The following is a 15,009-nucleotide window of genomic DNA, read 5'->3' on the forward strand; positions in this document are numbered from 1 at the left end:
GGCTCCCAAGGAAATTGAAATATGTTCGGCCAACACAAATGGGTTAGAAGGATGCTCCGGCTACTGCTCCTGCTACTGTGTGTGAACTGGAGTGTAAAGTACAGGGGTCCTAATGAAAGATTATGGGACCGAGGAAGTGCTGTAGAGATTATGGCTGCAGGTTTCGAGATGATCCATTGTTATCGACAGAGGACAACTTGGCCAAAAACACACACAAATTGCCAGAATGATGTATTGAAAGGGTGAGTGGGGGGAAGATAGAGAGAGCATTAAAAGGGACAACGACAGCAAATGGTACTTTTAGTAAGCAAAAAGGTTGTCAAAGTCAACGAAGGATAGCCCAAGTAATGTGGCGTTAATTGCTAAAGAAAAGAAACAAAGCGGCAGGAAAATTATATGCTTTTATTTTTTACTTTGTTGAGATCAAAGTAAATTATTTTAAAGCTTTCTTTACTTTGGTGTTGTTTTATAAAGAAACTATGGTGATTAATTAGTTAAATAAGCTTCAAGTTCTGTATTTTAATTATACAAATGTCAGGATGTTTTAAACATCTTAAGTCATATTTTGACTTTTTCCATTTACCAAAGATACCTTTTTGAAATTAAGAGAGAGAATATTTCCCATATCTTCTTTTTCCTATCAAATAAACTACATTTTGTACATAAATAACAAAGATAGATAGCGTGGCAATATTATTTCATTAAAATTTCTTCTTGTCTCTGGTCAAAAATGCGACAATTGCCATTCAGTTGTTACTATTTTTACGTGACACAACCGTAATATTTCTGTGGTAACTTTTCCTGGTTTCTGGTCCAGGCAGGATGCGGAAAGGGCGCACTGCAGGACACTTTCGGAGCTGCAGCGCTGCTGCAGTCTGCATACGTCATCGAACTGTTGACCGAGTTGGCGTTGGGCCAACATGTTGCCTGTTGCCTGTCAGCACAAATTGCAGATAGGCAAGGACCAGCAGCCAGCACCCAGAACTCGGAACCCAACACCAAGAGTCAGAGTCCAGAGTCAGCAGCTGGACTCTCGACTCAGGAGCAGGAACAGCGCCAGGACACGCAGCTAGGACACACTGTTTTATGCATGGCAGGCACTAAGGCGCAAAAGTGTTGATAGAGCAGGCCCCCTCTTGTCCGCACACCCCCTTCGGACTACACACACAAAAAGTCACACACACAACCAGAGATAGCGACGCAGACAAATGCAGATTTCTGCTGAGACAGCAGGGGGCACGGTTCCAGTGGCGGCAGGACTCGAAGGATCCAGCAGCTGGACGTCATAAAGATGAAAGACAAGGCGCTGAAAATGCAATGGTTACAGGGGTACAAATTTTATAGTTTAAAGTAAAATATTAAAAAGTATATTTATTGATTTAAATATTTGAAATCTGAACTGGATTTCAATATTTACCTTCATAAAATATGATTGAAACTATAGATAAGTTGCATCAAATAATTTTATACCTTTCTGAAAGGGTTTTTTATATAAAGATATATTTAGGATAATAAGGTTTATTTCCTTTTCTGAATAATAATATTTAATATTCTTTATATTTAGAGGGCCATAACAAAACCTCTTAAATATTTACAAAATACAAATTTGGTATAATGTAAGACTTTAAACATTCTTCTCTGAATGTAAACAACGGTCACTCCAATAACCGCAGGATAACGAGTGGAGGCCAATTCGCTACCTGTCCTGTCCGTTCACCTGGCGTCCTCCAGTTACTGTGCCCTGTTTCGGATGCTGATGAGGCCTGTTCGCTTTTTCTCGGTGGCATCCATCAAACGCCGCCATATTGAATCAACGCAAAATAATTGCTTTTTAAATGGGTTTTTATACCGAGCACAGGACACGAAGGCAGGGCCCATAAATTTGAGGCTTCGCCACTTTCATAAAATCCCCCCCGAACTACCCTGGGGTAAAGTTTTTCTTAGCCTGAAGTCGCGCTTTTCTTCTGGACTTCCCGCCGATTTGTGAGCTTTAATTTTCCGATTTATGCCCATAGCTGCAAGGACATTTTTAATGAGATTTCACTTGGATAGCTGCGATGCTTTTCCCCCGGAAAAACCCAAAACCAGAGCCAGAGCCAGAGTCCGAGGCGTTGACAGACACAGATTACGAGAGATATGCCAAAAAGTCAGTGCGGTTAAGCAGCTGCTCCTCCTAGTGGCCGGGCGGATGAGGATGAGGATGATGATGATGGAGGAGGGAGGCTATGAAAGCCAACTTAAGTTTTCCATCGGCTGATGAAAGTATACATAATTTTCTCCATCCTTCTCCTTTGCTTCCGGGGCTCCCTGCTGCGGCCATAAAAGTTTTCCTTGTTTTCAGTAAATTTGCGTTAAGCAAAGTACCCCAACATTTTCTTTTAACCACCGCAATTGGTTCGCTTTTCTCGCCTTGCCAATGACAACATAATTAACTCATTCATCAACTGAATTTGGTTTTGGTTAAGTTGGATAAATTAAAAAAGAAGACGTCTTTTTATTTATCAGCATTGTTTTTGAAGTATTTTTGAAATCGTTCTTTAAGTACATTGTTTTCCTGAGACTGATGTAATTATATATATAGTATAAAATAAGAACAAGTTTTAAAATGTATCTAAACTCTCTCCAAATATGAATACATCTCTTATATCTACCTCCAAAAACACATTGTATGTGTTTTTCGATGACAGAAATTCCGGAATTGAGTGAAACCCTTGGCGCTTCATGACAACAATCAAATACAATTTGCATCGCGTTGCCAAAAGGGAAACCGCGAGGGGACCACAGACATGGAATAGGAATATATACATTAAGCTATAGTCATCGATGTTGTTTGTGCAGGAACTTAATTGGGTTCAACTGAAAGTGTCAAGTCATGTGGCCGAACTTTGCTGCGAGATTCGTAGGCAAATCGAAAGCATACATATCTGATTTGAATACATATCGTGTTGTGTGTGTGTATATATAAACCAGATCTATGAATATATAATTTATGGTAGGTGATTCAGCCTTTGGCCATGCTTTTGATTAGCCAGCACATACACACATAGGTCGTAGTCGGGTATCACCGTCCGATAATTGCACACATCTGCTGTTGGATATAAAAGATAATGCCCGGCTATTAAGTGATAGGGAGTGGGTGTGAGTGGGAGTGAAAAGGGGGCGTGGTGCTAATAGGGGGAGTTGCTTTAGAGGCGGGTACACACAAAAACGCAGCGTTTTAGCACTTCCGTTTAAGCTGTTTCTTTTTCTCTTAGCTGGCAACGACAGCCGATGACGTTGGCACCGGAAACGGAAGTGTAACTGCCGCAGAGGCGCACACACACACACATGTACAGACATGACGTTTTGTTCTGTCCTGTTTCCGTCGTCTCTCCCTCTTCTTTTGAGCCAAGGCGGCGTTGTCGGGTCTACATTTATAATTAACATAATGATGGCATTTTGCTAAACACCGTTTTCCGCATGTAACACACACTCGCACACACACGGAGATAGCTGAAGAGAGAAAGGTGTGGGGGATGGGGATAGGTGGAGGCACTCAACAACGGCTGCATAGTTGACATGAAATGCCAACTTAATGTCAGAAAGTTAACATGCCACTTGAAATTAACAAGCCGCGCAGAGTCCTTCTGCATTCCACCCTATGCCTGTCCTTCCCCCTCCCACTCTTTACATCCTTTTCTGCATTGTTTTGTGTATACAAGTACGTATAGTGTGTGTGTGTGTGTGTGTCCTGCTGAAGTACCTGCCTCGACTTGACACAGGCGACTGGCGTGTCAGGTGAGGCGCATTAAAAATGTAGAATTTCATCTTTTAGTCAGCAATTGTAACGTTTTTTCCACACACACACACATCCCTCTTAGTCCCCAACACATTTTTGTCGAGTGTTTTTGGGCCTGTGTCTAAGTTTTTAGGCCCTCAAGTGCGGCCTGGCTTTTGTTTTTCCGAGTAGCTGTCGCGCTATTTAAAACCATATGGAAAACCAGAGCGAAAGGGAGACCCCTTTTTATTCCAGTATCCATTTAGCCAGCGGGCTCAATAATTAATTTATTCCCCACCTGTGCTGGCCGCATTTTGCATAACTAATGCTCTCAGCTCAACTAAGCAAATGTTATGCAACAAAGGATGTGTGTTCCACACACACAAAGAGCTTTCCTTTCTCTACCCAAGAGATGCAAAAATATATATAGTTGATTGGCTGCCACATTTTTGATATGCATTATTTCATTTTATTGTTCCAAAATCAAAATTCTAATGCACATGGCATTCAGCCATTTTGAGTTATTTATTTAGCTTAAGCCTGTGTGGTATTTTTGGCATTCAACTTCTGTCTCGTGCCGTATTTATAAAGGTGTTTGTTATGACCACAGAAAAATAACATTAAATTCTTTTCATACTTGTATGCAAAATGTGAATTAATTAAAAATTTAAGAATGAAATTCCATCACTGGGCTTTTTCCTTCGCCTGCAACCCAAACTCACTTTAAAATACATTTAATTTAATATTCAAAATACGGGCGCGACACTGGGAAGGACTTTAACATATTTTTTAGGCCCATTTTGCATCGAGACCCCAAATTGGTCGTTAGCACATTGGCATTCCAAATGAGGGGAGAGGGAGGTGGTGGTGGTGGTGGGGTGACAGAAAAGGTCGCTGCAAATTACACGTGACATGCCAAATGGTTAAATGGAGGAAGGAAGATGTTCCCCCGGCTGACAGGCCGCACCACACGTCCCTACCGTTTTCCATGCCAAAATGATCATAAAATTAGCGCACAAAAGTAAAACATATGAGACGCGATTTGAATTTGACGCCATTACCTTCATTTGGGCCCCGCTTCTCCACTGTTCCTGCATGCTGGGTACACGGAGAGAAAAATTCTTGAATTATTGGTGATTTAGAACATTTTCTATACCTCATTTCATTACTGAATTTTAGAGAAATGAAATATTGGGTAAATAAAATAAAAATCCTTGTTAAAATCAGCTAAGGATTATTTTGTAAAAGTAAAGCTGGCTTCATGCTACCTTGAAATTCTTTTTAAATGCCAGAGACGTTTATGCTTTGTAATATTCTTGAAATAGTTGAAAAATGTATGCACGTTACGCATCTTATTCTTTTGCCTTATATCCTTTGCCCGTCAGGTGTTGCTCAACCATGTTTAGTCAACATGTTTCTAGGAACATTTCCCTGTGCATTCCGCACTTTGAAATCAGCTCTAGCTTTCTCTCTTGTTTTAATTACGATTTTGAATATTTAAATTTATTTTTCGTTATTTTGCTAATGCCTAATTGTATGAAAAACATAAATAACTAGCGTAAACTGCAAATTAAATTGCTTATTTAGAATATTTTTTTCTTCCGATGAGTCCATACATTATTTCTCTCACTGTGCATCCCATCATCAGTAGCCAAAGAATCCCGACTCTGGAGCGGTTGGAAGGGAGATACGCATAATGACGCACCAGGCGCCAAAGTCATTTGCATATGCCAACCTAAACCAAAAACGTGTCGCGGGTGGGCGGCCTCGCACACAGCCTCCCAGACTCCATAAAACTGAAGGATATGGGAGGCAAAGGATATGGGTACGGGAGGATATGGGGCTGAGAGGTTATATGCGGGTGTATATTTTTATTGGCAGCTGCCTAAGGGCAATGAGTCTCCGTCTCCGATTCCGCCTCCACCTCCATCCGCCTGTCTGGCATACTAAGTGAGCTTTTTATATGCCTTCACAGGTCCCCCTTTCTCACTCTCCTCTCACCCCAAAAAAAAGTCCCGATAATAATCGTACATAATAATGTGCTCACTCTCTGATAGCGTTAATTATGCAGGGCCGCAGTGCTAATTATGATTTGTAAGCATCGAAAATGTACGTTGCCTACTTACAGGCGTCGCGTTTTTAATGAACCCGTCGTCCTTCGTCCTTCGTCCTACGTCGTACGTGTTCTGCTGGCCAATCAATGGGCCCATTGTTGGCTTGCGATTCGATTCCGTGGTTCGAACTGCAAAATGTGCGCAATCTACAATCGTTTTCGGGCAAAGGGACATCATGGTGTGGGGTTTGGTTAAAATGCCACTTGAGGCGGACAAAAGGATGTTGCAGCGGCAGGAATGTATCTGGCGGATACAGCAGTACCGCAATTATGTTACAAAACGTTGCAATTAAGCAAACTGTAACAAAGGCATGACCGAGCCAAAGTCTCTATCTCACTCGCTCTGTAACTAAATATGAAATGGAGAAAAAGTGGAAAAATCCGGGAAACAAAAAACTTCCGCTGTCAACGCTGTTTCTGTCTCCGGTCTCCTGGTCTTGGTCTTCCCCCTCTAGTACTTTCAGCTCAAGTGCACTCTAAGCTCGACAACTTGAGGAGGAATTCATATTTTTTGCTCCACGTGTGTGTGTGTGTGTGTGTGTGTGTGGAAACGTGTTCAATTGATATTTTCTGAACGCGCAAAGAAAAAGTTATAAATAACAAGAAGAAGCAGCAGAAGCAACTTGAGCCAAAACTGCAATATTGCACACACTTCGAGGGTAGAGCCAAAAAGCCAGACTGGTCTAAAAATACAACAAAAAAAATCTAACAGAAAGAGAAGAAGTTCAGCAAGAAACAGGCATATCTAGATACAGAAAGTAAGGGTATACAGAAGGGCGGGTCACTTGAGGCCACCTCTTCGGACTTAAAAAGCTGGTAGCAGCTACTTTGCCTCGAGTCTTTGGTTGGGATCTAAGAAAGCCAAACAAGTGGCTGCTTCATATTGATTGCTGAGCCAATGCCGCAGGCAGCACTCGATCCGGAATCTCCCCCAGAACCACCTCAACCATCCTCTATTTGGTTTTGCAATTTTTGGATGTCACACGAAGAGAGAGAGAGTGTAGTCCCCCGATAAAAAAACACAGGAATCTGTGCAGACACATAAAGAAAAACTCCATCTAAGCCAATCTGTATTAAGTGTAATAAGTCGGGAAACTTTGAAAAGTTGCAACTACAAGAATTTCTAGTAGCTTAAAATTATGGTGATCTTTGACAAAGATTGGAATTAAGACGAATATTATAGTTTTTTCACAGTTTGTGATTACAAACTTGATTAAGTGCAAGTAATCTTTAGTTCAAAGACAAAACTTCTGGACATGGTTAGACATATAGCCTTATTATTGCTTTATTTCATGTGCTAAATGTTATGAAAACTTAAATCTAACATAAAGAAAAACACAAGAAAATGTTGCTAGATACATTTGTCTAGCCTCATGTTGATAAATACTTTGAATGCTTTTATTGCAAATTTGAATATAAATGTGTATTTTATTGTTCCTCCAATTAAGTTAAAGAGTACAGAAATGAACCTACAAGAATGCATAAACGTAATTTAGTAACTTATTAGTCTCCCAATTAATTTCAAGGCAACCAAAGTTCTTCTTCAAGTGTAACTAAAATTTAGCCACGGACTCACCTGGCTGCCATGTTCAAATGACTTTTCCTAGCTGCATATTGTAATTTTATTGCATTCATCCCAGAGGCGCTGGCTGAACTGAGAGCTGAGGATGGAAATGGTCAGGAAAATGGCCCAGAATAGATGGAAGGGGGAGCTCTGGTGGGTCAAGTCAGTCAAGCGGCACAAATTCAAACATTTGTATTGCTGAAATTGAAAAAGGTGTCGGGATGAAAATGAAAAATTATCCCACCCCATCCCCAGTCCAGCCAGGGGGCGGGGGGAGCAGAGTGATGTGGAAAATGCGGGGGGGATAGGATGGACAGTCTGTCTGGTCAGCATTGATAGCGGCAATGTTTTTGTCTTCATTCTCTGGGCGATGCGATGACTGATGTCTGGCCAAAAGGACAGACCGACAGACCGGCAGACCGACCCGCCCTCGTCTGGTTAAAACAGGAGTTAACCATTGATTGGCTGCTGCTACTGTTGCTGGTGGCTTAATTGTTATATTCCAGCCACATAGCTGCGACTTAATGAAATGAAACACCATTCGTAATTGATCGATTACACTGGCCTATACAAAATGCCAGGGAGTTTGTTGTGTGTTATGGACCATCGCCTCCTCTCTGTTTGCCATAAATCATTGGCACATATAGTGTACTATATATAAATTAATATACGATACAAAAAAGAAAATTGCTCGCTTCATATTTATGACTTTCCAAAACTATTAAAACTGGTTATTAACAATGTTGATTTATCGATGTACAGAGGCATTCCAGATATCGACTGGCATGTGACCATGCTTTATATCAATTAATTTGTCATTGTCGTGGGACCACTACCGTACATAAGACCGTATACAATTTGTTAATTAATATTTAAGGGGGTGTGGTGGTAAATATAAATTTAAAATTTTAATTGCAAGAGGGATTCGAAGAATAAATGTATATTTTCGGGAATAATGGAAAATAATGAGAAAAGAACGTGGTCTTGAAAAGGAAATTAAAAGAAATATTGCTTTGAAAGGTAGTTACTAAAAATTGTAATGTTTTCTTATCAACATTAGCAGACGAATCGATTTAGTCATGTTGCTAAAGTTGTGCAACATTACTAGCAGCGTTACAGGAAGCTCGAAGTGTTGATCAACATGTTTCCAGTGTTTTTTGTGTAGCAACAATTGTTTAGCAACTTGCTTTCTTACTTGCTAAATTTACTAATTGTATAACTTTGATTACTTTTTCATCAACACTTATTAAATGAAACTTTGAGACTTTGTATTAAATTCACTTTTAAATGATTTCCTTATAAGGACACATTTTGTGACAAACCGACAGACAGAAATTTACTGCACAAAATCTCTTCATAAAATGCAATTTTTTTATATTTTTTGATTTGAACTTTCTTACTCTGTGATTTTGTTATTTTGTGATTTTGGTATGTGTGTGTGTTCAGAATTTATCTTTCATTTTGACGCCTCTGCTGATGCCACAGTTGCATTTTATGCAAACATATGCGGCGTGAACGGTAGAAGTCGCGATGCGGCCTCGTGGAAAAAAGCGTAGACATGCCAAAAAGTTTCTCCCCGGCTTTTCCTGTCCCTCCACCACCCTTCACCCTTCCACTAGTCGGCTGTACAGTGCAAGTCATAAGCCTCGGCCAGACAGCTGTCAGCAGTCAAATATGCAGGCCGCAAACAATGAAAAACAAAAAAATAGAATAGTAACCCTACGCCTGAATTCCGTTTCCTTCCCCTCCCCAAAAAAAAAAAAAATCCTGGCTGAGGATAACATGTGCGAGGAATAATCAAGGTTTTATACTTCGGCTTATGGGATATCTTCAGCCAGATGTCCACCGGAGCCATTTTCACACCTTTTTTGGGCCGAAGAAGCTGCGAGCTGGATTTGTTTAATCATTCAAAGTTGCGCCGTGCCGTATAATTTATTATTATTTTTCAGGGGGAGACGCGGAGCTTAAGCCAGCCCAATAAAAGCAGCTGACTCTAATGTCAATCCAAAGTGAAGCTATGGGGGCTTAAAGTCAATTTCAATAATTCTAATTTAGCAACAAAAACACGACGGAATGGCTCCCAAAAAAACGCTGAGAATGTTTACCGAACGTAAACAATGCCCCCATGGCCAGACAGGAGGATGAAATTGGGAGAAGGATGCTGGGTGGATACTGGGACGATATTGTGTCTCTCATTCCATGGAAACGTGCAACTCACTTGGTCGCTTTGTTATTTTGGCTTTTTCATGCTCCATTTATATAAACCAGCATCGCCTGCTCAGGCAGCTGTTACGGCTTCTTTGGTCCTTGGACGTCCTCGGGTTCTGGTCCTTTGGTCCTTGCCCTTAACCCAGCCTTGCCTTCGGCCTGGCCAGGAATTTGACGTGTGCTCGTTTATCATTCATTTTGCGCTCGCTTACATTATTCGAACGGAACCTGAAACATTAAATTTTAGCACGTTTTGCGCTAACGTGCGCTCATTTCTACCCCGGCATTACGCACGCCATAAAGCTTAGCCTTTTTCCACGGCTTTTCCTTGCTTTTCCCTAACCCCCCCTCCCACCAGCTCCGTATTTATCCTCCTCCTCCTTGGGCTTTTCATGAGCTTGAGCGGGCATCAGCCGTAATGAAGTTAAGTGACGGCATTCTGCAAGGCAGCTTAACCATTTTTGTTGGAAAGGGAAGAAATTGTTAGCAACAATATTGTAAAACAAAACAATAATGTCAAGTCTGGAAATCCTTGAAGAATTGAAATGTACAAAATATATAGCAAAGTCCTTAACCCCTTACAAAACAAAAGGAAATGCTTTAATGCTGTACATTTAGGTTCTTAAATATGGGTTTTTAAATAGTTAGTTTTCATTAATCATGATTAAATAGTTGCCAGAAGCTTAAACCTTTCAAAGAAATGATTTCCAGAAGCTTTAATCTTGAATTTTTAAACAGTTTGATTTATTTTTCAACTATTTGCTATTAATCATTATATATACATTTAACTCTAGACTCTGTAGACTTACTTACTTTTAATTTATTTATACTTAATTAGTTCCTTTTATGATAATGACTCTCTACTCACATTTATCTATAGCTAATTATTGAGTACTTAATTCTAGCTACAACTGCTTATCATCAATATGTTTCCATATTATTTCACTCATTAATTTGTTTTATTGACTATTATTCATTAAATTAGTTTCGGAACTATATTTGTAAATGGATTTTGCCGCTGGCTTTCGATTGCGTTTTACGTCAACATATTTTTGTTCTATGATCCAGCCAGCAGTGTTTTAATGTTGCCCTCCATTAGATGATGCCCAATAGCAGCTGCAATTTAATTAGGACACTGTAAAAACAGCACTGATAATTTATTTATCACGCAAACACACACAGAAACAAAATGGGAAACGGAAGTAGCACAAGGCTTTTAAACAATGGCCCGGCAGGTAAAATGTGCCGACCAGTTCCGCTTTTTGCTTTTCCGCTCTAACCAACAAACTCTTTTCCCCATCTCTGAACATAAAGCAAAGTGAAACAAATCAGGCCCCCAGTTTTGTGACATTTAAAATTCAATAATCATAATTAAATAGCCCGAAAAAACACCCCAGAGGGGAGAAGGCGCGTTAAATCGCTAAAAGCCTGAGGGGTGAAAGGCAAAAAAAGAGAAAAATCAGAAATATGAGAGGCCGGGGCCGGGGAGAAACAACAGCGAAACATAACTTTTAATGTTTCTAACTGGGAACTCTGTGAGGCAAGTTGCCCCGACGCGATGCTGCTCGACGTGCAGCCATATAATGGAAAACTTGTTTAAAACTTTTAATTTAATTTTATTTTCGCCAGTCAGCCAGGCAGTCAGAGAGCCAGGGAGCCAGGCAGGCAGTCAGCTTCTCAGATGCAGCTTTGGATTTAGTTTCCGTTCCGTTCGGTTCGGTTCCGCCAGTTCGAAATGCCAACTCAACTTCAGTCCAGGCTCCCCGCCTTTTTCGGCAACCATTATTTCCGGTTTCATTTGTCCAAAATCCAGAGTACAGAAATACAGAATACAAAATCCAGTATTCAGCAACCAGATTGTTGGCCCGCTTTTTGTCGCAGTCCCTGCCCATGTCCATGTCCATGTCCGAGCCAGCAATTAAAACAGCACAATTGCACACAAGTTTTGGCCGCACATCTCCATGCGAATCTTTCGTCTTTGTATCTGTATCTCAGCATCTGTATCTCTGTATCTTGAGCTGCATTCATTGAGCTTTGCCTTTAGCTTCAGCTTTAGTCTGTCTGCAGTTAGTTATTATAATTGCACTTGACTCCCGTCTTGACTTGAGCTTGGCATTTTGGCCAAGGAAGACAGTCCAGTCAGCCAATGGAGATGGGGCAATGAATTGTGTTTGGTCTGCATAAATTTATAAATGGCTTAGTGTTTTATTCCGCACAATGTCGCAATTTACTCTTGATCTCAATTCAGAATAAATGTTTAACAAAAGATTAAATGCCACGCAAAATTTATTTATTATTAAATAAAAATCTAGAGAGATATGGAATTATTACAGATCCAACTCAAGTGTTATTTTTATGAGCTTACTAGTTAGTCACAGGTTTATTCATTATTCAAAGAGACCCCACAAGCTTATTAATTATTACGGTCTGCGTTCTGCCCATTTAATCGTAATTATTCATATGTAATTAAGGTTCGCCTTCCATGTCATATTGAATTAGATTGACGCAGATTGAGCGAGAGTCCTGCAAAAGGATCAATACTGCGGAACGGCTATTTGTAGAGGTCGAACGACACGCAAACAATAACCTGGTTGGGTCTTGGTCGAGTGGAGAGAATGCCCCTTGGGGCAGGATAATAGCAGTTAAACCAACCAGGCTGCTTTTCCTGCTACCATTTTGTTTGTTTGTTGTTGTCGCGGTGTCACCAACATGTCGTGTCCTCCGGTGCCATGTCTGCAACCCAAGAACTGCTGACTGATGGAACACGCACACTACAAGTCTGATCAAATGTGGGCGGTGAGGATACAGGACGAAAAAAAGAACGATGCTGACCAAGTGTTGTTTACCCAAAAACAAAAAAGGGCTGGGAAAAAAGTTTTCAAATTACATTGCAGCTCCCTTGTTTTTGTCATACAAAAAAAGCAAGAAAGTAAAATGGAAAATTTGGTAATCCTGTAAAGAATACTAAACATGCAGGATTTCAGAAAAACATTTTACAATATAGGAAACATATATTTGTAGATATTTAGATATAAAAGAAATGAATGCAATATTTTCTATATTTTAAGTTAGGGTTCAAAAACCTTAAAGCTTTCAGAAGCTTCCGTTTTTCAAGCGAATGTCTTTTGGGAACAAAGCCAATTAACAAAGTTAATTGCATAACTTGGCCAAATGGCCCAGGGACGTCGTCTGTTGTTTGAAATATATATATATATAGTACCTATACTTTTTTGTTCCAGTTACGCCCTAGTACAAGCCTTTATTAATATTTTCTTTCTACTCTCTTCATCTCATTGCAGGTATGTATACACACATAGATATAGATATATATATATATATATCGATGGCAGTGCTTGAAATGGGCTAAAACATCAAATGGCAATAGAGGGAGAGGAGGGAGCTTTTCATTGGCGAGGAAAACGCGGAAAATGCGACAGAGCGTGGCTATAGCGTGGCTTTACAACATGCCGTCTTTATAGCCAAGGCGACAGTTTTCCACTGCAGCAGACTTGCTCCATTTTGGCTGCACTCCTGCTTCTGCTTCAGGTCCTGCTGCTGCTCCTGCTCCTGCCGATCCTATTTTCCTGCTCCTTTTTTTGCCTCACCGCCGTCTCGTCTCGTTGCCGTAATTTCTTGGCGTTTATTTTTACGCTATTTCTGTGGTAAGTTTTTGCGCTTGCCAGTTGCCAGTTGACAAAGTTTCAAGTGTTCGCTTTCTAATGTAATTAAAATGCTTACAAATGTTTGCCAACAGCAATAAAATAATCATTTCAAGCACACAGGCACCGAGGCAGGGAACAGGTTCAGAGATAAGGGAAAAACCTTTCCCTTCCCTTCCCTTTCCAAAAAAAAAGGACTCAAATAGACTTATAATTTAAGTGGAGACCCGCCGCAATGCTATCAACATCTAATTTGTAGCATCAAATAAAAATCAAATAAAATTATCAGTGCAACGTGTGAATGCTTAACAAATTGATGAAAGCTTTAGCTCCTTTCGCAGGATACAAATATATTTATATATATATATATATATATAGAGAGAGATACTTTCATACACTGCCCACACATCGTAAGTGGTGTGTACACGTGGCGAACTTCGACTCCAGCTGGCTGCTTCACTTAAGTTTCCAGCTCACGTAGGCGATAATGTTTGCCTGCCAAGTGAGCCGGCTTCCTTTTTTTCCAAGAAGGAGCAGAAGCAGGAGCAGGAGCAGGATCCTGAGCAGGAGCCCCCAGGCTGACATGTCACGTTAAAATAGGGCAAAAAATTGCAAAATAGTGCGACGTGTCGTGTGCCGTGCTTTCACTGTTTTCATATTCGCATAAATCTCCTTGTTTAACATATGCAAGAACAAACAGTTATCCACACACATTTATTTATTGTTTATATCGCATATGGTTTATATATATATATATGTAATATATTAATATATGATGTCAGCATTTTGGTTATTGTAAGAGTTCAATTTCGAACCAAACAAAAGCTTATTATTCATTGACTTGCGTTCTGACTACAATGTCACCTCGAATGTAATTAAACCAATTTGTTCATTAAAATTGACCTTTTATTTATAAAGGCTCAACATTTCAATAAAGTATTGGCATTATTACGCAACTGAAAGGTCGAGTGATACAAACAAAAAAAATAATGAAGTGCAACTCGAGGGGTTACAGTGTATTTGTGGCAGAAAGTTATGTCAGTTGATACAGTAAAAATTAAAGAATAATATTATTTTATTATAAATTACCAAAGTTCTGGAAAATATTAATCAAATAGGTAAAGTAACAGGTTATAAAACATTAAATTAGTTAAGCTAAAAGTTAGCTTAACTTGATAACTGTTCAACTCAAAGTTTCCTGACTGATTTTCTACTTATTTAACCTATATCCCCGATAATCGCACCTTTTGTATTATTATCCTTAGTACCTATAGTTCACTGTATTGGCCATAAACCGATTTCGAGTACCAGGCCGCCCTGTCGTCCTTCCGATTCCCCTCTCGCACACTTCCTGGCCATTGTCACGCAACCGCAAAACAAAGAGCGGAAAAAATGGAAAAAACGAAAAGCAAAAAAGACCATAAAGCTGCTACAATGCCAGATATTTATCTGGCTTTATTGACAAAAGCGTTTTGTCGATTGTTCAAATAAATTATATGCCTTTATCAATAAAGTCTAGGCTCCGCGTCTCTCGATCCTCGCGCTGTTCGCCCGCTCATTTTCCTCACTTTTTTTCTTGTTGCCCCGCAGTTTTTCCGCTTTTCCATTGCTGTTGCTACGTGACGTTGACTGTTACTGGGGCGAAGATTTGTTATGGCCATAATTCAGGCCAGGCCAAAAGGAAGAATCCAAAATCAACTGAGCTTTA

The 15,009-nt window shown here is 40.0% G+C and overlaps 1 protein-coding gene across 4 annotated transcripts in view; it reads left to right on the forward strand.

The window, feature by feature from the left end:
• Mmp2 (Matrix metalloproteinase 2) overlaps nucleotides 1–15,009 on the forward strand; it is an 83,183-nt gene that overhangs the window by 33,656 nt on the left and 34,518 nt on the right. Inside the window, exon 1 of one of the 4 annotated variants that reach the window (XM_086828612.1) lies at nucleotides 12,942–13,304. The exons of the other annotated variants lie outside the window; for them this stretch is intronic. The gene's annotated coding sequence lies outside the window, so the exon portion shown is untranslated. Of the gene's footprint in view, nucleotides 1–12,941; nucleotides 13,305–15,009 lie in introns of those variants that run through there. 4 annotated transcript variants of the gene reach the window in all.

Source organism: Drosophila serrata, unplaced genomic scaffold (assembly GCF_035046125.1).
Source record: "Drosophila serrata isolate PLE 108 unplaced genomic scaffold, ASM3504612v1 contig_184, whole genome shotgun sequence".
NCBI lineage: Eukaryota > Metazoa > Arthropoda > Insecta > Diptera > Drosophilidae > Drosophila > Drosophila serrata.